The following is a 25,020-nucleotide window of genomic DNA, read 5'->3' on the forward strand; positions in this document are numbered from 1 at the left end:
GTTTTGGGGGATCTGGTCAAGGGCACTTTGGTTGACTGAGGAAGGACAGTTGAGAAGCTGACTGAAGTGTTCTTTCCACCTGTTGCTGATGCCTTTTTTATCTTTTATGAGAATGTCACCATCAGAGGATAGCAAGGGAGTTGTGGTGGGTTTTAATGGCCCATAGACAGTCTTGAGGGCACTGAAAAATTGTTTGTAGTTTTTCCTATCAGCAAACCGCTGGATTTCTTCTACCTTTTTTCCTCACCATCTGTCTTGCATCTTCATTATCTGATACTGTGCCATAGCTTGGAGAGACCTGAATCTGTCCTTTTTAGGAACAAAGTTTGGGTTATTTTGCCACTCCATAAAGGCTTTGTTCTTTGTGCTCAATAGGTCTTCAATAGCAATGTTTTTCTCCTCGAACCAGTCCTGGTGGTTGTGTTGTTTGGGGCCTAGCACTGCCTTTGATGTTTCCTTCACTGCGTCTCTGAACTAGTTCTATTTCTCGATTGAGCTTCCAGTGAGTGGTCCCTTGGCAGACAGCTTGTCATCCGGGCAGGACTGGAATGTTTGCAAATAAGATGGATCTCTAAGATGACTCACGTTGTAAAATGTGCGAACTGTTGGGCACTTTTTGGATGGCAAGGTGCAATGCACATTTGAAGAGTCACTCTAACTAATCAGTGGTCTATCCAGCATTCAGCTCCTCTCATGGCTCTGGTGATCTGTACATATTGGATATCTCGCCAGTGTACAATGATGTAGTCAATGAGGTGCCTCTGTTTTGATCATGGGTGCATCCATGCTGTTTTATATTTGTTCACCATTCTGAACACAGTGTTCGTGATGGTGAGTTCAAACTCTGAGCATTTGCTGAGTAGCAGTAGGCCGTTGTTGTTCATTTTGCCCATGCCGTGTTTGCCAAGCACTCCTTTCCATCTTTCATGGTCCTGGCCAACGCGGGCTTTGAAGTCTCCCAGTAGTATCAGCTTGTCATTTGTGTTCACTGAGTGCAGGACAGCACTCAGGTCAGAGTAGAACTTCTCGATGGTCTCCTCTGTGCTGGTCAGTGTAGGGGCATATGTGCTGATGATTGTGGCATATCAGTCTTTGCTGAGAGGCAAAAGGATCTTCATGAGCCTCTCACTGATGCCCACAGGCAAGTCTGGCAGCTGTTTGAGCAAACTGGTCTAGATAGCCAGGCCAACACCATGGATTCTGTCTTCATTTGTGGCTCTAGCTTTCCAGAAGAAGGTGAATCCAGTGGTGGGTTCACTGAGTGATCCCTTTTCTGGTAAGCATGTTTCATTTAATGCTGCAATGTCGATGTTATATCTCACCAGTTCTTTACCATTTATAGCTGTTCCTCTCTCATGTCTTGGGATATTCTCTCTATCAAGTAATGTTCTGATGTTCCATGTTCCTAGTAGTAGTATCTTTGTATTTTGTTTCCTTTAATTTCGACAACTTAAAGGGATGGCCTGCCAGCCATGGTGTGCTGACCAGGTGTTTGTAGGACAGGCAATGTTTGGGACAACTTTTCTAGTCCCCTCTCTTGATTAGGGTGATTAGTGCTGTCCTAGAGAGGGCTGCTCAGTCGCCCAGGATGTTGCTGAACGTCTCTGTTGTCCTATGGAATCGAGAGACCACTGGTCCGTGGGTCGCCTATGTGCAGGATCATGACTACAAGTGCCAGGGGTCACCTCCACCTGTTGTGTCACCACTCCCTTATCACTGCAGGTCTTGAAGAGGGTGGATGGGGTCAGGATAGATGAGAGTGCACAAAGGTACTTGTGCGTGAAACAGATTTAAGTGGAAAAGTTGATTCACAGAGATAGTCCCACTCTTTCCGCGTTGGAAGCCTGGGTCCAGTGGCACGGAAAATTGTTATGCCTGGAGACTTCCTCAGCTGCATTGGATGGCTATGTTGTCCTTTGTGCTCCAACATGCCCTAAGCACTCGCCAGTGCTTTGCTGAGTCACCATCTCAGCCGTTGAACCTTCTTATTGGAGTATATGGGGTATTCAGGGAGCAGTTGCACCCTTGGTATGGAGGGCTTGTCATGCCCTCCTAGGGCATCTCTCCAGCCTCTGACCCCCACCTGACACCCAGTTCTCACTTGTGGCTCCCAGTAGCTTCTAGCATGAGACAATGGCCACACCCCAGGCAAGGGTTTCCACAGGCCGGCTAAACCTTGTGACGGTAGCCATTGGGTCATCAAACCCTGGTGAACCAGGGATTTGCTCACTCAGCATGTGAAGACTGTTTCGGCGGAACAGGAAGAAGAAACCAGTAAGAAGGCCTAGCAATACCATATCTTAAAATATTATAAAGCAGTGGTCATCAAAACAATATGGTACTTGGTAAGAGACAGAAAGGAGGATCAGTGGAATAGACTTGGGGTAAGTGTCTTCAGGAAAACAGTCTATTATAAGCCCAAAGATACCAGCTTTTAGGAACAAAATCCACTATGTGATAAAAAGTGCTGGGAAAATTTGAAGACAGTATGGCAGAGATTAGGTTTGGATCAACATCTCACACCCTATACCAAGATAAATGGGTGAATGACTTGAACATAAAGAAGGAAACTATAAGTAAGTTAGGTGAACAAATAATAATATGCATGTCAGATTTTTGGGAAATAAAAGATTTTAAAATCACACAAGTGTTAGAACAAAATCACAAAATATAAAATAAATAAGTTTGATTACATCAAATTAAAAAAACAAACTTTTGTACAAACGAAACCAATGCAGCCACAATTTGAAGGGAAGTAACAAATTGGGAAAGTATTTTAATAACAAATCCTCTGACAAAGGTTTAATTACTCAAATTTATAAAGAGTTAAACCATTTGTAGAAAAATCAAGCCATTCTCCAATTGATAAATGGCAAGGGACATGAATAGGAAATTTACAGCTAAAGAAATCAAAATTATTAATGAGCACATGAAAAAAAAAAGTGTTCTAAATCTCTTTTAATCAGAGAGATGTAAATAAAAACATCTCTGAGGTACCACCTCTGACATGACAGCAACAGAAAGTAATGAATGCTGGAGGTGATGTGGCATATTTGGGACATTAATGCATTGCTGGTGGAGTTGTGAATCGATCCAAACATTCTGGAGGGCAATTTGGAATATGCCCAAAGGGCACTAAAAGACTGTCTGCCCTTTGACACTGCATAGCACTGCTGGTTTTGTATCCCAAAGAGATCATTAGGAAAATTACATGTACAAGAATATTCATAGTTGTACTGTTTGTGGTGGCAAAAAATTGGAAAATGAAGGGATGCTCTTCAATTGGGGAATGGCTGAAGAAATTGTGGTATATGTTGGTGATGGAATAGTATTGTGCTCAGAGGAATAATAAACTGGTGGAATTCCATGTGAACTGGTATGACCTCCAGGAATTGATGCAGATTGAAAGAAGCAGAACCAGAACATTGTACATAGAGACTGACACACTGTGGTACAATAGAATGTAATGGACTTCTCCATTAGTTGCAATGCAGTGATCCTGAACAACCCAGAAAGGTATATGAGAAAGAACACTATCCACATTCAGAGGAAAAACTGTGGGAAGAGAAACACTGAAGAAAAACAACTGTTTTACTATATGGGTCGAGGGGAATATGTCTGGGGATGTAGAATCTAAATGGACATCCCAGTGGAAACATCAACAACATGGAAATAGGTTCTGATCAAGGACACATGTAATACCCAGTAGAATTGTGAGTGGGCTACGGGAAGGGTGGGGGTACAGGAGGGAGAGACAGAATATGATTCTTGTAACCAAGGAATAATGTTCTAAATTGACTAAATAATATAAGAAAAAGAAATTAATACAGCATATTGGCTGACCAAATCTTTAGTCTTTATACTACAAATCTCAGTAAAACTGTCAAGTATGATGAAAAGGACTACTGTCATGATGTATTATTCTACCTAAGAAATGAGGCCAAGATGAACAATATACTTTACAATACCTCTTCCAGGTTTCATTAAAACTATATTCTTATTCACCTTCTGTATATAACAGGAAGCAGAAAAAGGGAAGTCTATATTTCTCTTGATCTGTGTAACTCATATCTATTATGTCAGGAACTTTATCTGTGATAAAGTTCAAGGACCCAACAAAGAAAGGTTGGGGGTTGGGTGGGATATTAAGGCAATGTGAATTAATTCAATAAAACTCATTCATCAGTTATCTTGTCTGCTTACATACTATGATAGGCCATGTATGCAAAGCCAAAAATGAAAAAGTCTTTGAAATAGCAAAAATAAGAAACATATTCACATTGAGAAATAACTATGCATATATAAATATACATAAAATTTATATAAAAATATTAACTTTTTTGAATTGGAGTCATTTCAGTGAAGGGATTAGGAAAAGTTACATTTAAAGGTAATACTTCAGTTATGCTTTGTTATGATCTGAGCATTTTAATTGGTGAAGTTGATGAATTCATGCCTTTTAGATTCTTTGGATGGCCTGTTCAAAGGTGAAGAGAAAGAAGATAGAGTGCCATATGTTGAGGAACATCAAGGACAGTTTGTTAACATTCAGAAGGGAAACAATGCCTTTAAAAGTAAATTTGAGTCACAATGTAAATGACTTATGAGTGAAGTATTTCTCTTTCATCCTGAAAGTAATGTAGAGGCATTAAAGTTTATTAAATGTGGAACTGACACTCTAATACTCAAAATATATAAATGCTACTTAGACAGCTTTGTGGAAGATAAAATAAGTTGGTAAAAACATTGACTTTATGAGAGGTGATAAGGAACTGAATTTCATTGCTGACTGTCAGAGATGCTTATAATATCTATATTCTCATAGTTCAGGTAAATGAACTACTTGTAAGTCATTGAACAGTTAAAAAAATGTACTTTTACCTAAAACAAAAAAAGAAATTTAACATTTATCTAGTTTCTGTACTTTAGCTATACTTTGGTGGATTTGGACTACCTTGGCCTTCTAATGGAAACACATGTACCAGGAGATCATCAAGATGTAATGAATTATTTAATCTTAGGAGTCCACCAAATCTGAAAAAAAAAACAACAAACAAACAGATCTTTTATGCCTTTAGAGGATCAAGAATTTGCATAAAGATCTCTCCAAGTAATGAGTTGGCAAGGATAGTTTTGTTACCTCTTAGGGAAAATTAATGCCTGAGGATTAGAGAAGCAAAAAGGGACTGAGTCTCCTCATCTTTTAAAGCTATGTGTTTGTATGCATGTGTATGTGTGCATGTGTATGTGTGTGCATGTGTGTCTGTGTGAAAGAGTAGTTAAGGGAAATACTGGTCCTCTTATACTGTGTGAATGGAAAAAAAAGTGGACATAAGTGAGAGAATTTGTAGAAATATCATCAAATTAACCTGATAAATGATTGCATAAAACTTGTATGAGTGAGGAACTGAAGGTGACAAAAAAATTGTTAAACAGCATAAGTATAAGAATATTTGTACCTTTGAAAAAGATATAGAAGTTAGAAAGAATTTGAGAGACAGGTAAAGAGGTCTTATTTAGAAATTTTGAGTTAGAACCATGTATAGGATATCTAATTGGAAATTCCAATATACAGTTAAGGATATAGAATTAGAATGGCAGCAGTGTGAGGAGAGAGAGAGAGAGAGTGAGCAAGAGAGAGAGAGGCAGAGAGAGAGAGAGAGAGCGAGAGAGAGAGAGATTCTGTTCCACAACCACTCCTATTTCATGTAATATAGATAATAATTTAGAAAAATAGAATGAAAGGAAGAATCAGAAAGGTGTAAAGAAAACCAAGTGTTCATTTACAAAATCGGAGGGAAGAAAATATTATCAAATAGCAGCTGGTAGTCAATAGTATCAATGTTTCAAAGAAGTCAAGAACCCTTACTTTCTGTCCTCAAATCAATATTAAGTATTGGTTCCAAGGCAGAATTGCTGTAAGGCCTAGGCAATTGGGGTTAAGTAACTTGCCCATGGTCATACAGCTAGGAAGTGTCTGAGGTCAGATATAAAATTTAGACATTACTGAAAAGTTTAAAGAAAGCAATTCAAAGTAAGTATTGATATAAGACACAATTTGAGAAATGAGAGAAAAGGAATTAGAAACAAATATGGAGATGCTTCTGGGAGTTTAGCTTTTAAAGAGACAACCTGTGCAAGATAATAGTTTTAAGGCTTCATAGAGACAAATGTTTTCTTTTCTAAGGTTTTAAATATCTAGACTTCCTTGCAGGCAGCACAGAAGGAACCAAATACAAATTAAGAGCCTGAAAATGAACATGAAAATAATAATGCTTGATCATGGGAGCTTTGATGGAGAAAACAAGAGGTGATGTAATCAAGTTCATGTGGATATGTATTAACTCTGGAAATTATGAAAACTCCTTTTACAACGAAATGTGGGTCAAATAAGTAAATGGGATATTACATTTAAAGGTTTTATGACAGAGAGGGAATAAAGATGGAGCTCAATTTTAATGACCTCTATTTTCTCATTAAAATATAAGGCAGGGCATTCTATGAAAAGAAAGAATAAATAATGTCAGAAGGTAAAGAGGGAAAAGAAAGTGTGGAGCGGTCACTGTGGGGAATCTAATTTTTTCCTAGTTATTGAGAGGACCTTGTTGAAACTGTCTAGTAAACATAGTAGAATATCTTAGGAAATCCCCTTAGGAAATAATTGCAGTTGCAATGTTAGGATGTTGAAAAGAGATAATCACTTGAAGGATAAATTGCCAGGGTATACAGCATAAATAGATATTGTTTCAAAGAAAGAGTTAGCCATCAATATATTCATAGATGAAATAGACAATCAGGTTACAAACTGAGTCATAACATCAGCCCAAAGAGTCAGTGAAAATATCAAGTTATGTCAGAGCTATGATGGGCAAGTTCAAAACAGTACTGAACTCTTTTCATCAATTTATAGTTCAGAAACTAGCATGGGCAGGCTTCCTTTTGATATCCTTTGGAATAATATATCTGAAATGTACTCTTTTTAGGAAATGGTTATTTTCTTCCAGATGCTCATATTCCAATTAAATGTTTTTGATAATTCAATATAGCTTGTTTACAAGGTTATAAATTAGTTATAATTCTGTATATAGACATCATTTGATTTTAGCTAAATAAAGCACTGAGCCTATAGTCAAGAAAACCTGAGTTTGAATTTGATATCAGACACATACCAGCTCCTGGAACCTGGGCAAGTCAATTAACTTCTGTTTGCCTCAGTTTTCTCAAGGATAAAATGGGGTCAATAAAAACATAATTGTTTTGAGGATGACATGATGATATACTAAGAGAAGGAATAAATGACCTTAGCAATCTAGTGTTTGATAAACCAAAAGCTTCTAGAATGTTCTCTATCTCTTAACTTAAATTTATAATACAAGTTATTCTCCAATTGAGAAATGGTCAAATTATATGAATAGGTCGTTCAAAACAACAATGCTGTTACCATTTCACATCTATCAGGTTGGTTAATATAATAGTAAAGAAAACTATATGTGGCAAAATTGGGACTCTAATGCCTTGTTTGTGTAGCTGTGAACTGATCTAACCATTCCGAAGGTGAATTTGGAAGTATGACCCAAAGGCCTGAAAAACAATGAATATATTTTTGTCCAGAAATACCACTTATAGGTCTGTATCCCAGAGAGATCAAAAAAAGGAAATGACCTACTTGAAAAAGATATTTATAGCTACTCTTTTTGTGGTGGAAAAGAGTTGGAAATTAAGGGGATATCCTTTAATCTGGGGAATGGCTGAATAAATTGTGATATATGATGGTAATGAAATACTATTGTACTGTAAAAAATGATGAACAGGATGATATCAGAAAGACCTGGACAGACCCACATGAACTCTTGAATAATGAAATAAGCAGAACCAGGCAAATAATGTACACAGTAACAACAATATTGTGAAATGAACAACTGTGACAGACTTAGCTTTTCTCAGCAATACAATGATACAGGATATTTCTGAGGTATTTATGACAAAAAATGCTAACCACCTCCAGAGAAAGAACTCCTGGAGTAAGAATGCAGGAGAAAGAAAATAATTTTTCAATTGTTGATTTGAGTTTATGTTTTGGGGTTTTTGTTTTATAAGATTACTTACAAAAATGAACAATATGGACATATGTTTTGCATGATAATACATGTATAACTGTGTTAAAATTGCCAGTTATAATTGGAGGAGGAAGGGAAGGCAAGGAGGGGTGGACATAAGTTAAATCATATAACTTAGGAAAACTTGTGAGAAAATTTGTTATAACATAATAGATGATAATTGTTAAAAATAAATGAAAGAGCAGTTTTTAAAAGAGTAATTTACTATACTGATACCACATTTCTCTAAGTAATAGAATTCCAATTGATCTTGAAGTATGAAAGTTATTGGAAAATATAGAAAATCCTACTGAAAGTGGAGAATTATGAAAAAGAATGGCATAAGGGATATTTTACAGGATGTTGGATAAAATATATAAAAATAAACTAAAATAGAGTGATCCTTCATCTATCATGGGCTTTACATTCCAGAGACCCCTGGGATAGGTGAAAATGTGCAAAGTAGTGGCATTATATTTACTTCATCATTTATACATTTTAAGGCTTTATAAACCCTTTCCACTCTCCTATAAACCTTTTCCACACTTTTATTAGTCTTTCCTACACTCTTAAAAATACTTCATATGCTCCACTCTCAAACCTATGTAATTTGGTGCCTGGGTTCACTGCCAGAAGCCTTAGAATATGCATGTGCTTGACTGGTATACATTAAATGACAAAATAACCATAAATAGATAGAAAGAAGAGAGATATATTCACCTATTTTCATATACATCAATGGAGAGTCAGAGACAGAGAGAAGATAGAAGCAGAAATAGGGAGAGAGAATAGAAAGACAGAGAGTCAGAGCAGTGGACGGGGGCAGAGTAAGGAAACTATATGTCCAAATTTTAAATTATAAAATTAATTGGAGTTCATTGTTGTAAATTTATTCTTTGAATTTCTTAACTTTTTAATATCTTTCTTAATGTAGGTCCCCAAAACTGAACAGACTCTTTGACTCACCACATCATAATATTAATGAAGTGTCACTAATTAAGTTTTGAAGACTATCTATTAAGATTTGTATTGAGTGCCTTTTGTATGGATTCCCCCTTCCACATGTAAGTCTTTAGGTTCATCTTAAATGACTAAAATAATGAATCCATGTGACATATACTAAGAATAAAAATACTTCCCTTGGGCATATCTGGCAGGTAAAAATACATGATAACTTAGATAACCCTAACAATTCCATATTGTCTAATATTCCATTTCATTATTCATGTATGATATATGAAGCTAGTTTTCTTTCAACTTTAACCATGAATGTACTTCTATCAAATCTGAATGATGAGATTTCTTTGGAAAATGAAATCCTCTTTAATATAATAATATTTAATTATATTATATGATTTATTTAGATGATTGTGTTTTCCTCAGAAAATCTATCATGAATAAAAAGTTGAAACAAGTGGCAAAAAATTTCTTTGAAAAAAGAAAACATAAGTAACTAAAAGTTCTTATATTAAAGAAGCACTTCAAATACCTTAAAAGTATTAAAAGTCTTTATCTTTAGAGAATATTTTTATCTCCAAGTTTAGTAACACAAAATTCTGAACAAATAAAAACAGTCTACAGATATTCCCTTTTCTTATATAATTCAGGAAACTGCACATTTAGCAGGACCTAAGTACTTCAGGGACCACTTATACAATAGTTCCTACTATCATTTCATTTTATAATTTAAGTAGGAAAACTATATTTAAATATTTGCTGCTTTGGAATCTTTTTGAGAAAGCAATGTCACAAGATATATTTAGTTAAGAGCAACATCATAAAAATAACTACCATTATTGAAATGGCATAGCATCTTATTTTAATGTCTCATCTTTGCTTTGAGTTAGCTTTTATATAAAAAAGGGCATAACCCTTAGCACCCTCCAGCAAATTCAAAAGTTAAGGCAAGCTCATACATATTTATTAAGTACTTACTACATACCAGAAAAGAAAAGTCAAATCACTCCATCATATTTGTCAACAAATTCTCACATTAGGTCAAAAAGAGTCAGAAATAACTGGTATAACTAAACAACAGCAAAACAATGTAGCAACCATCTTCTTAAGCATTGTACACACCAGATAGTTTTGCATAACATGAAGTAGAAGTATCAACTTATGACTTCTGTGAGATTTCAGCTGAAAATGGGTAGATTCCCTTTCCTGCCTATCTACTTAGTTCCAGTATATGGAGCATATGACCTTGATCCTAAAACTCAGGCTTCTTTGGAAAAATTATGGTTTAAGAATTAGTAATTATAGAAAGTGGCAACTAGAGTTAGAAAGATTTTTCTCACATATTACATCCTGAAGATTCTTTTAGTATTATTTTTGCCCTAGTCTTTCCCTTCCTCAATATTTGATTTCTAATAAGGAATGGATAACTATGAGTAGTTAGTATTTAAGGAAGGAAAGGAAAAAATAGTATGAATCAGGGGTTCCAAAGATATGGCCCATGGACCACATGTGGCCCCCTGAGGCCATTTATCCAGGCCCCACTACATTTCTTGAAGGGGAACTTCTTTCATTGGTGGTCAGTGATGTGTGTGTATGTGTACTATATATAGTGGTGCCTCAAAGAATATCATTGGTCATGTACAGTACTACTTCCAGTGACATAATCCTTTGTGTGGCACTTTGTTCTGAGAATATCTGAATGAGAACGAGGTGCTGCACAAAGGATTATGTGTCTGCACAAAGGAAGATGTCAGCATGATGAGCAGTGATCTGGAGGAGGGGATTCTGCACTGTGTATATTGCTTCCCAGTATAGTGGTGGCTGTGATGGGCCTGTGCAAGGTGTGAAAAGCCCATCACAGCCAGCGCAGCAGCCTATGCTATCCCAGACCGATGTATACAGATTTGTTTATAGTTTTTTTTTTCTTTAATAGTCTGGCTCTCCAAACTTCTGAGGACAGGGATCTGATCCCATGTGTAAAAAGTTTGTGAACCCCTGGTCTAAATATTGCAATAATTTAAAATAAGATTTTGACTTAAAGGTAATTTTTTCATTCTCTAGCTAGGAGCTCATAGTTAACAAAATGGTAAAGAGAATCATAGATACTTGTATACTATTTCTTGGATTGGAAATGGTATGTGTATACTAGGAAACACCATCTAAGCAAGAAGTCAATAGTTGGATGGAGGTAAGAAAAGAATGATTGAACAACATTGATTTCTATGCTATCCCTCACATAATTGTGAAGTGTTTTATTCAGCCTTCTCTGACTTTATCTACCTTAGTCCAAGTTCATTTACTGTTATACATTTTTTTACTACATTTACTATTATCTTTTAGACTAAAATGTATTTGGCTTGTAATTCTTTCTCCTCAATGAAATACTTCTTAATACTTCCCTTCCCCTTTAGCTTCTATTTTTTTCCTAATATATCTGTACCAAACATTAATGTAACCTTTTTTTTTAGTTATCAAAGGGAGACTCAATTTGAATTTACTTATTTACTTCCTTAAAAGTAGTTTAGGGACTTCTGGGTAATCATGGCTGCAACCTAGATGCCACACGCTTCCTCTTCCCGGCACCTAACAAAATAGACTACATCAAAGGAGTATAAAAATCACCTTTGGAGGAAAAGAAGGACTCCCCAGTACTCCCCAGTACCCCACAGAGGTGAAGGTACATGGGGTTTGAACATTTCCACACTATAATAAGAAGGAGGAAAACCTTACACAGAAACATGAACTGAGCCGACCTCACCCCCCACGTCCCCCACCAAACCAGAGTGAGCTACCAGAGCTCTCACTGGGACAGCGAGTGAGTGGGGAACATCTCTGTCGGGGGGGGGGGGCACTCCAGGGTCCTTGGGATCTGGGGACTGCCAGGAAAAAAAGTCTCAGGGTGGTTTCACAGGAGGATCATGTGCTGATCACAGGGGGGCCCAGGGAGCCACATTTGGGGCTGTTGTGCTGAGCATCTGGGTAGAGCTAAACACCAGGGGCGGACCACGCACTGATTATCTGGGTGGAGCTGAACACCTGGGCAGTTTGGCAGTGATCAGGGGCCCAGAGCTCTAATAAACTTGGAGGCTGGGAAGAACTAGACTGAGGCAACCTAAATTCACAGAAAAACCGCCCACATCACCCAGACCCCAGACCAAAAAGGAAAGCGGAATAAAAACACCAAACAGATGGCTCACATGGCCCAAAATCAAGCCTCCAGGAAGAAAGGGAAAAAGGTGACTATTGAAAACATTTATGGTGGAAATACCCAAGGAAAAGAGGAGAATGAGGAGGAAATCCAAAAAAAATCAGAACATGCCTCCCAAAATGGAAACTATCAACAACCTCTGGAAGATCTCAAACTGGAACTTACCCAAAAGATGGAAACCTGGAAAGAAAAATGGGAGAAACAGATCAGCAGTCTGACAGATAAGACTGCTCAATTGGAAAAAGAGCTGGAAACATCCAATAGAAGGGCAGGCAAAGCTGAAAAGCAAAACCTGTCCCTAAAGACCAGAATTAAGCAACTCGAAGAAAGTGAGATTATAAAACAGCAAGAATCAATAAAGCAAAGACAAAAAATTAATGAATTAGAAGAAAACATAAAATATATCACTGAGAAGGTCACAGACTTGGAAAACTGAGGAAGAAGAGACATCCTCCAAATTATTGGTCTCCCAGAAAAGCCAGAGATAAACAATAAACTTGACATTATTCTACAGGAGATTATAAAAGAAAATTGCCCACACGTTCTGGAGCAATGGGGCAAAATAGAAATAGAAAGGGTTCATAGAACACCCTCTATACTAAATCCCCAAAAGACAACCCCGAGGAATGTAATTGTCAAATTCAAGAGCTTCCAAGAAAAGGAGAAAATCCTACAAGAAGCCAAGAAGAGGAGCTTCAGATATTGGGGGGCTCCCAAAAGGATCACACATAACTTAGCGGCTAACACACTAAGAGACCGCAAAGCATGGAACACAATATTTAGAAAGGCAAGAGAGCTAGGTCTCCAACCAAGATTCAACTACCCAGCAAATCTGACTATTTACTTCCAGGGGAAAGTATGGGCATTCAATAAAATAGAAGATTTCCAAGCATTTGCTAAGAAAAGACCAGAACTTAGTGGAAAATTTGATATCCAAGCACAGAAAGCAAGAGAAACATGAAAAGGTAAATATGAAAGAAAGGAAAAGGAGATAAATCTTATCTTTTTCTTTAAGTCAAACTCTCTTCTATTAGGACTACATTTACATCAAATTATATATATTAATATGTGGGGAAAATGTTTTGTGTAACTCTCAAAAATTGTATGCATCATAAGAGTAGTAAGAAGAAACATACATAGGGAAAGATTGGGGCATTAAGAAGATTTGGGGAAAGTGGGGGCAAAGAAAGGAAAAGGGAGGGGGGAATCGTCGATAACACTAAGATTTACTTCAAAAAATAGGGGGGACTTAATAGAATAATCTTTCCCATATAAAGATACACATGGGAAGGGGAGGGGAAGAACTCTCATATGAGAAGGAGAGGAAGAGAGCATGAAGTGGAATTACTTAAACCTTACTCTCAGTGAAATCAAATCTGAGAGGGAAGAACATCTAGATCCAGTGGGATCCTGAAATCTATCTTATCCAACAGGGCAAGAAAGAAAGATAAATTAAGGAGGGGGAGAGGTAAGGGAGTATAAAAAGGGAGGGAAGAAGAGGGGGAGGGGAAGGGAGAATAAAAATGGAGGGGCTAGAAAGGGAAGCATCTCAAGGGAGGGGACTAGGGGGACTGACCTAAAGTAAATCACTTCTTCAAAAGGAGATAGCTAAAGAAGAAAGGTCAGAACTAGGGGAAGATATCAAAATGCCAGCGAAAGCACAAATGACAATCATAACTTTGAACATGAATGGGATGAACTCACTCATAAAAAGTAGACAAATAGCAGATTGGATTAGAACCCAAAACCTTACCACTTGTTGTCTTCAAGAAACACATATGAGGTGAGTTGACACTCACAAGGTTAGAATTAAAGGTTGGAGTAAGACCTTTTAGGCCTCAACTGATAGAAAGAAGGCAAGAGTTGCAATCATGATATCTGACAAAGCCAAAGAAAAAATAGACCTGATCAAAAGGTATAGGTAAGGTAAATATATTCTGTTAAAAGGGAGTATAGACAATGAGGAAATATCACAAATCAACATGTATGCACAAAATGGTATAGCATCCAAATTTTTAATAGAGAATCTAGGAGAATTGAAGGAGGAATTAGAGAGTAAAACCATATTGGTGGGAGACTTGAACAAACCACTATCAAATTTAGCTAAATCAAACCAAAAAATAAACAAGAAAGAGGTAAAAGAGGTGAATGAAATCTTAGAAAAATTAGAGTTAATAGACATATGGAGAAAAATAAATAGGGACAAAAAGGAATACCCCTTCTTTTCAGCACCACATGGCACATTCACAAAAATAGATCATACACTAGGTCACAGAAACATGGCAGTCAAATGAAGAAAAGCAGAAATAATAAATGCAGCCATTTCAGATCACAAGGCAATAAAAATATTGATCAGAATGGGTACATGGAGAGCCAAATCAGAAATTAATTGGAAATTATATAATATGATACTCCAAAATCAGTTAGTTAGAGAAGAAATCATATAAACAATTAATAATTTCATTGAGGAAAATGACAACAGTGAGACATCCTTTCAAACCCTATGGTATGCAGCTAAGGCAGTACTTAGAGGAAAATTCATATCCCTGAGTGCATATATTGAAAAATTAGGGAGGACAGAGATCAAAGAATTGGAAATGCAAATCAAAAAACTTGAGAACAAACACATTAAAAACCACTAGAAGAAAACCAAACTAGAAATCCTAAAAATTAAGGGAGAAATTAATAAAATCGAAAGTGACAGAACTATTGAGCAAATAAACAAGACTAGAAGCTGGTACTTTGAAAAAACAGACAAAATAGACTAAGTACTGGTCAATCTAATTAAAAAAAGGAAAGAAGAAAGGCAAATTAACAGCATCAAGGATGAAAAGGGGATCACACCTCCAATGAAGAGGAAATTAAGGCAATCATTAAAAACTACTTTGCCCAACTATATGGCAATAAATATACCAACCTTTCGATGATATGGATGAATATTTACAAATATATAAATTGTCTAGACTAATAGAAGAAGAAATAGATTTCTTAAATAATCCCATATCAGAAAAAGAAATCCAACAGGCCATCAAAGGACTTTCTAAGAAAAAAATCCCCAGGGCCTGATGGATTCACCAGTGAATTCTATTAAACATTCAAAGAACAGCTAACTCCAATACTACACAAACTACTTGACATAATAAGCAAAGAGGGAGTTCTACCAAACTCCTTTTATGACACAAACATGGTACTGATTCCAAAGCCAGGCAGGTCAAAAACAGAGAAAGAAAATTATAGACCAATCTCCCTAATGAATATAGATGCAAAAATCTTAAATAGGATACTAGCAAAAAACTCCAGCAAGTGATTAGAAGGGTCATCCACCATGATCAAGTAGGATTTATACCAGGGATGCAGGGCTGGTTCAATATTAGGAGAACTATACACATAATTGACCACATCAACAAGCAAACCAACAAGAACCACATGATTATCTCAATAGATGCAGAAAAAGCCTTTGATAAAATACAACACCCATTCCTACTAAAAACACTAGAAAGCATAGGAATAGAAGGGTTGTTCCTAAAAATAATAAGCAGTATATATCTAAAACCATCAACTAATATCATCTGCAATGGGGATAAACTAAATCCATTCCCATTAAGATCAGGAGTGAAACAAGGATGCCCATTATCATCTCTATTATTTGACATTGTATTAGAAACACTAGCAGTAGTAAATAGAGAAGAAAAAGAAATTGAAAACATTAAAATAGGCAAGGAGGAGACCAAATTATTACTCTTTGCAGATGACATGATGGTCTACTTAAAGAATCCCAGAGATTCAACCAAAAAGATAATCGAACTAATCAACAACTTTAGCAATGTTGCAGGATACAAAATAAACCCACATAATTAATCAGCATTTCTATATAATTCCAACACAGCTGAGCAGCAAGAACTAGAAAGAGAAATCCCATTCAAAATTACCTTAGACAAAATAAAATACTTAGGAATCTATCTCCCGTGACAAACACAGGAAAAATATGAACACAACTACAAAACCCTTTCCACACAACTAAAACTAGACTTGAACATTTGGAAGAACATTAACTGCTCATGGATAGGATGAGCCAATATAATTAAAATGACCAACCTACCCAAACTCATTTATCTATTTAGTGCCATACCCATGGAACTTCCAAATTTTTTTTCCTGATTTAGAAAAAAACATAACAAAGTTCTTTTGGAAGAACAAAAGATCAAGGTTATCCAGGAAAATAATGAAAAAAAATACAAAGGAAGCGGGCCTTTCAGTCCCAGATCTCAGACTATATTATAAAGCAGGGCTCACCAAAACTATCTGGTACTGGCTAAGAGACAGAAAGGAGGATCACTGGAATAGACTGCAGTCAAGTGACCTCAGCAAGACAGTATATGACAAACCCAAAGATCCCAGGTTTTGGGACAAAAATCCACCATTTCATAAAACTGCTGGGAAAATTGGAGGACAGTGTGGGAAAGATTAGGTTTCGATCAACACCTCACACCCTACACCACAATAAATTTAAAATGGGTGAATGACTTGAACATAAAGAAGGAAACTATAAGAAAATTAGGCAAACACAGAATAGCATACATGTCAGATCTTTGGGAGGGGAAAGACTTCAAAACCAAGCAAGACTTAGAAAGAGTTACAAAATGCAAAATAAATAATCTGGAATACATCAAATTAAAAAGTTTTTGTACAAACAAAACCAATGTAACCAAAATCAAAAGGGTAGCAACAAATTGGGAAACAATCTTCATAAAAACCTCTGACAAAGGTTTAATTACTCAGATTTACCAAGAACTAAATCAATTGTACAAAAAAATCAAGCCATTCTCCAATTGATAAATGGGCAAGGGACATGAACAGGCAGTTTTCAGCCAAAGAAATCAAAACTATTAATAAGCACATGAAAAAGTGCTCTACATCTCTTATAATCAGAGAGATGCAAATCAAAATAACTCTGAGGTATCACCTCACACCTAGCAGATTGGATAACATGACAGCTATGGAAAGTAATGAATGATGGAGGGGATGTGGCAAAGTAGGGACACTAATTCATTGCTGGTGGAGTTGTGAATTGATCTAGCCATTCTGGAGGGCAATTTGGAACTATGCCCAAAGGGTAATAAAAGACTGTCTTCCCTTTGATCCAGCTATAGCACTGCTGGGTTTGTACCCCAAAGAGATAATAAGGAAAAAGACTTGTACAAGAATATTCATACCTGCGCTCTTTGTGGTGGCCAAAAACTGGAAAATGAGGGGATGCCCGTCAATTGGGGAATGGCTGAACAAATTGTGGTGTATGTTGGTGATGGAATAGTATTGTGCTCAGAGGAATAATAAAGTGGAGGAATTCCATGGAGACTGGAACAACCTCCAGGAAGTGATGCAGAGCGAGAGGAGCAGAACCAGGAAAACATCGTACACAGAGACTGATACATTGTGGTAGAATCGAAGGTAATGGACTTCTCCATTAGTGGCAATGCAATGTCCCTGAGCAATCAGTAGAGATCTAAAAAACACTATCCACAAGCAGAAGATAAACTTTGGGAGTAAAAACACCGATGAAAAGCAACTGCTTGACTACAGGGGTTGAGGGGATATGACTGAAGAGAGACTCTATATGAACACTCTAATGCAAATACCAACAACAGGGAAATGGGTTCGAGTTAAGAACACATGTGATAACCAGTGGAATCGAGTGTCGGCTATGGGAAAGGGAAAGGTGGTGGGAGTGGGGAGGGGAGGAAAAGAAAATGTTCTTTGTTTCCAGTGAATAATGTTTGGAAATGACCAAATAAAATAATGTTTAAAATAAAAAAAAAGTAGTTTGGATACAACATTTAATCAATTGTCTGACAGTGACCTTTAGGCAGGACCAGTAGCTTGATTCAATATAAGATAAAATTTGTAGACTATAATCAATATTTAAAATTATAAAGATTTTTAAAAATTGTATCACTAGGATTAAATAAGGTTTAAATGATTCATCCTGGCTAAATATCATAAAAATTAATAAATAAAATTGCCCTAATTAAAAATGTTATTTTAATTTTTTCACTATTTTTCCTAAAATTTTATAATTGCAAAATGATATGTTATTAAGACACAAAATATTAAAATATTAAAAAATAAATAGCATTATCATATCATTTTATATATTTTCAGACTGAGTTCATGAACCAGAGATGGGAATGACAAAAGAAAGAGATAGAAAAAAGTATTAAATTATAATTTAAAATATTTTTTTAAATAATCAATTTGAGACAGAAATGTGAAATCTTCTATCTCCAGGAGTCTGGTTATTCAATAAAAGCTACAATGACTGATGAATTTTTTAATTTTCCCAACTCAATGAGAAAATCTTTACCCTAGGTTTGTGGACAAGGTTATGAATATGTGTACCTTATGAGAGAAAAAAGGCCTTGAACAAGATCATTTTAAGAATCAACCAGACAAATATAACCAAAAAGTTTGGGAAATAAACTAAATAAACTTAAATACCTATGTCAAAGGGAACTAACCATCTCAATTTGTAAGAAGAACAGCATAGATCTGTTGGAAAAGTCAAAACTGCCTTGTAATAGAAAGATCAAATTAAAAGTATCAATAATAAAAAGACAAAATATATCCTATTTATTAAAAATAATTTAATAAAAACCAAGCAAGACAAAGTCTGACTCTTCATAATGCCTAATTTTTAGTCTCAATCTGGCAAAATAAAATCTGTATCATCTTGAGCCCTCATCTAAGAAATTAAAAGGCAGGCCTATGTGATATCTGAAGTTTCTTCTAATAAATTGTCTACATTTATGAGCATGTTTAAAACATTAATTACTAAAAAAATAAAGTAGTTTTTTTTCCATCTTTGAAGACTGAAGCACTATTTTTCTTAAACTTTTGGTGAGATGTGAGAATTTAGTCTTAGTGACTTGAATTTGAATTTTGTTTCAGTCCCTTAGAAGTCTTAGGGATATTATCTAATATTTCTTATCATCTGTTTCTTTATAGGTAAAATGAGGATAATAATAAAATCTAATACAAAGGAATAATTAAGTTTTTTGATAAAATCATTAAAATGTCCTAACTTACCCTGATCTCACTTGATCCTGCCTTCATTGACCCCATGGTTGAAGAATATCTTTTGATATATATGGCAACTTCCAGGCACTACAACCTATATCCTTCCTTTCTGATCATATGTCATCACTTATTTGACTTTGGCCATTTTACCTTTCCTCTTTCTACCCTTCCTGAAAACTCTTCCTTTTTAAAGTAAATATGTATCCTGCCTCTTGTGCCCCTCATGCGTACCCCCAAACTTTGGTGCATTATGGGAACCTCAGACTGAAATATCCTTGCCTTGAGTAAAGGCCCATTATTATGACTACTATTCTAGATTAACAAAATAACAGATGTGAAATATTTCACAAACATTCCTTTCCTTCCTCCTTCTCCTCCAACACCACCTCAAGGCAGCAAATACTTTGATATAAGTTATATATCAGTTCTTTCACACAATACATATTTCCAGATTCCCCATTTCATGACTAATGTGAATCTTAAAATTTCTCAGACTTGTGAATCTTAAAAATTCTCAGACTCTACCTTAGAACATTTGGTTAGGACCATTCCCCATTTTAAAACAATAAAGGGACTTTAGTCAGGAATGCAGATGAGAACTGTAACATTATTCTACCCATACTTAGGCATACTTAGGGGAAGATAAAGTTGTGAACTCCTGATTGAACAATGAAAAGTCCCCAACCTATACTTAAAGTGAAGCAAGAACCCTTAAGCTATGTCTATTTTTAGATCCAATACAAAGGGATGCTAAGTACCTATGAAGATCAAATTAATCAGGCAACTTGCAAAGGCCAAGATTAGTCTACTCAGGTGTGAATTAAGAATAGTCAGTCCTTTGGAAAACATCTACTGTGACAGGTAGACTTAGAAATTTAGGGGAGGTGACATAGGAGAAAATTTTCTTTTAAAGGAAGGAGCTGGAGGGCTCTGGAGGGAATTCAGCTTTTGTAGCTGAGTTGGAGCTCAGACTAGTTGGAATAGCTGGATCTCTGTATACTAGAGTTTTGCTTGGAAGGATCTTGTGGTGAGTGATAGATGACTGACTAGTCTCTCTCTTAAGGCTCATGCCTAGGCCCTTTTGGCCTAGGCCCTTCATATTATATTTCTCTTATTTTCTCTCCTTTTTCTTTAATTCCTTTATTTGTATTAATTAAAATCTCCATAAAACCCAGCTGATTTGGGAATTTCATATTTGGGAATTTTTCCCATGGCAACCACTTTATTTTTAATATAAAATCAAGGCACTAAAAATTATCTTTATACTTTTGGCAATTCAAAGTCTGGAATCCATATTTTCACAGTCACAGTTTATGGCAACAACTCTTTTAACTGTTACACTAAAGACTAATAATATATATTTATATACATATATATGTATATATCCCATAAAATGTAATATATACAATAAAAATATATACAATAAAAAGCCCATGAAGGAAATAAAGTCAAGAATGGCATGCTTGATCTGCAATTAGATTCTAACAGTTCCTTCTTTGGCTATGGATAGCTTTCTTGGTGGTGGTATTGTTCATCGTGACTCACAGGAGGTTATCTTATAACAACTTTGTTTGGTAATAATAGTTTAATGCTTAACAATTGATCATTGTACAATATTTCTGTTACTGTATACTTGGTTCTCAAGGTTCTTTTCATTTCACTTTGCATTAGTTCACATAAGTCTATAAATCTTCCCCATCTTTTCTTTCCTTATTGGGTTAATTATTTCTTGTGAGGCAATAGTTTTCCAATGTAACCATTTATTACAAATTTTTGAGCCATTCTCTCACTGATGGTTAACCCCCACAAAATTTTTTTATTTCTTTGCCTCCATCAAAAGAGTTGCTGAAAATACATCCTATTCCCCTATCTCTGATTTATCAATTTTATTTTTTCCCTCTTTTCCTTTTTTCTCTTTTCAGTTTTTTTTCTGTTCCCAAGTATTTTTGCTACTGTTTGCCTATCACTTAAAATCCTCCCTTTTATTTATCCTCTCCTTTTTTGATTCCCCACTCCAACTTACATCCCTATTGAGTAAGATAGATTTTTTCATGGTGGTTTTCAACTTTCCATGATCTTGGCTTATCCCCTTCTTATTCTTTAATGTAGAAAATGTTATTTCCTGTGTAATTCTCACTGATTCTACAATATGTAATTTTTCTAGGTACTCGTAGTATTTTCTCTTTGACTTGGGATTTCTGGAATTTGTCTTTAATCTTGTCTTTAATACTTCTGAGATTTTAAAATTTCTTTCAGAAGGTGATTAGTGGATTTTTTCAATGTCAATTTTCATCTCTTTTTCAAGAAAATATTGGCACTTTTCCCAGATAATATCTTTCAAAATGATCATTTGGATAGTGGTTGGTGGCCTTCCATTGTTTCTTTCTTTCCATCTTGGCTACTGTTACTGCCTCTGTTCCTGTTGCTGCATTGCCAATACCACTGCTACATTTCACAAATTTTAAAGAGCTCTACAAAAGCATTATTATTACTACTTATTTTATTATTATTTATTTATGATAGTGTAGTGGAGAGAAAGAAGTCTTATATGTCTGAAGTTCCCTGACTCAAATTCTTTTTTTTTTAATTTTCAAATTCTTTTTCTGACACTAATTATCTGTGTTTTTCTGGACACATCACTAGAATTCTCAGTTTTCCTAGGCAACTGAAAAACTAACTTTCCAAATAATTTTTGCTAGTTATCTGAAGAAGATGGGTTTCCCAAAGGGAGATTTCTCATCTGATAGAATCTTATTCTATTAAAAAAAGCAAATAAAAATTAAGACTAGCTCCTCTTTCTGAAGTCACAATTCCATCACAACAGTTTGTTGTTCATATTGAATCTTTTTTTAAATTTTTTGAAAAACAACAAGATAATATTTAATTCAATTAATTTGCTAGTCTCTCATCTTTATACTAGAATGTGAAGTACATAAAATTGTGTGTCCTTTTTCCCTTTGCATTCAAGGAAGGTAAAAAAGTAGTCTTTTGAGGGTTTCTTTTTCCCCCTACTCTTCTGTATTGATCTGATTTGATAACTATAGGCATGTCTTCCAGCTGGAGCAGAATAGATTTTTAATTATTAGTTCCTTTTTATCTTATGGTCTTCATTATAATTTTCCACAGTGATTATAATTTTACTTACCTCACAGGCATGTTGTGGTTATATTTATTTATTTTGCTCTTAATGATTTCCTAATGCCTTCAGGTACTTAAATGAAAGCTACAATTTTCTAATAAATTATAATAAACTTATATGTTCTCTTTACTCCTTCCTAATTTGGTATAAAAACTAAAAAGAATATTAAATTGTACATGCTTTCTGGCTACATATGAAATTTTGTTATGAGAAAAAACAAATAAATAGCATAGTCAGAAAGGAAGTTATTTATTTTAAAGAAATTGTATATAGAAAAGATGATATTTTTTGGAAGCAATTTAATAGTACCCATGTTAAATATGATGGTTTTTAAGTTAGAAGTTTCAATGTAATCTACTGAAGAAAACAAACTTCATTTTGTATCATCATCAGCATTTTGTACACCTGCTGGATTTTTATTTCATTTTCCTGGGTAAGGTTTAATTTTTCTTTAAATATATAAATTCTAGAAAACAGGAAAGACTCTTCAACCCTTTCAATTTGCATAGTTCCAATGTTATTTTGTAGGATGCAGCTAGGCACAACCATTAAGTACATTTTAACTCCAGACAGCTCCTAAAATGTTATGTATAAAATAGAAACTCTACTATAAAGAACTTTGTAAATTTATATTTGGATTTTTTACTGCCTACTGAGGGGGTCATTATCCAAATTTGTTCTGCTCTTGTCTACCTTGCAAATCAATTGTTAAATTTCTACTTCATTTCCTTGATCTCAATCATGTCATGACAATATTTTTAAGAGAATAAAACTCAACATTTATAAAATATAAACTTCCCAGAATAACAGAAGAGGAAATAGAATATATAAAAAATCATATCTTAATGAATGAAATTGTTGATGCATTGTGGAAAGATGGCAGAGAAGAGGCAGATGTTCCTCTACCTCTTAACACTCCACAACCAAAAATAAATCCACAAAATAAATTCTAAAAGAGGCAAAAACAGATAGGAATGGATAGGACAAATAGAGGGAAGGTTTTTGAAGTCTTTAGCCCCAGTCCCACAATGAACCACAGAGGGAACTGAACAAACAGTTTGGAATCAACCATATTAAGGCACAAAATTGTTATAGTTAAATGTAGAAAAGCAGAAATATCAAATACAGCTTTCTTAGACCATAAAACAATAAAGATCATTTTCTATAGTGCACTATGGAAGAAAAAAGTAAAAACTTGTTGGAGAGTAAGTAACTTAATATAAAGAATGACTGGGTTAAAGAACATGCTATTTAAACAATAATTTCATCCAAGAGTGATATAATGAGACAATGTATCAGAACCTGTGGGATATAGCAAGGGCAGAGACTAGAGGAAAATATATATCTCTAAATGTTGAGATATATATATATATATATATATATGCAAATTTAAAACCCTTATCTTCCATCTTAAAATCAATACTATGTATTGAATGTTCTAAGGCAAAAGATTTTTAAAGACTAGGGAATGGGATTTAAGTGACTTGCTTACACAGCTAGGAAGGGGTTCAGATTTGAACCAGAGAGTAGATTTGAACCTAGGACCTCACATCTATTGGACTGGCTCTCAATCCACTGAGCTACCCAGCTACCATCTCTAAATGTTTATATTAATAAAATAGATAATGAAAAGATGAATAAATTGGGAATGCAATTTTAAAAACTAAAAAATTAAAAACATAAAAATCTCAACTAAACATCCAAATAGAAATCATAAAATTTTATGGTGAGATCAATGAAATTGAATTTAAGAAATCCATTGATCCATAACTAAGTCTAGAAGTTGGCTTTATGAAAAAATAAAAATTGTTAAACCATTGGTCAATCTAATAAAAAATAACAGAGAAGCAAACCAAACATTTGCATTACAGATTTAAAAAAATGAATTTACTACCAAAGAATATGAAATTAAGGTAACTATTGGGAGCTTTTTTGTCAAGTATATGAAAACAAATTTATCAATGAAAGAGAAATTAAATACTTATAAAAATATACTGATTACAATAACAAAGCAAGAAACATAATTTATCTTAAACATATTTTAGAAAAATAAAATAAGCAAGACATAAATGGAATTCCTGGGAGTTTGGGGGTGGAAAACAAGACCAGATGGATTTAAGAGTATATTCTACCGATCATTTAATAACCAACTAATCCTAAAATTAAACGAATTATTTGAAAGAACAAGTAAGGAAAATATTCTCCAAACTCCTTTTATGAAACAAATATGATGCTGATACCTAGACCAGGAGTAGCAAAAACAGAGAAAGAAATTATAGATTGATCATATTTATGGTGCAAAAATGCTAAACAAAACACTAGCCAGGAAGCTAAAATAGCGTCACAAAGATAATACATTGTGTCCAAATAGGACTTTTCCTTTCTTTTGCATTTTGTTTTCAGCCTATCATTCTTCATTTCTCCAAATTTGAGGTACAATGCTCACATTTGGGGCTAATAATAAAGTTTATTTTTTTGGAAAAAAACTTTTGGCTTTATTTCTATCTTTGTCTGGCTTGATTGTCTCTTCATAAGCAGCATAGTAG

The sequence above is a fragment of the Monodelphis domestica genome, chromosome 3 (assembly GCF_027887165.1).
Source record: "Monodelphis domestica isolate mMonDom1 chromosome 3, mMonDom1.pri, whole genome shotgun sequence".
NCBI classification, from domain to species: Eukaryota; Metazoa; Chordata; class Mammalia; order Didelphimorphia; family Didelphidae; genus Monodelphis; species Monodelphis domestica.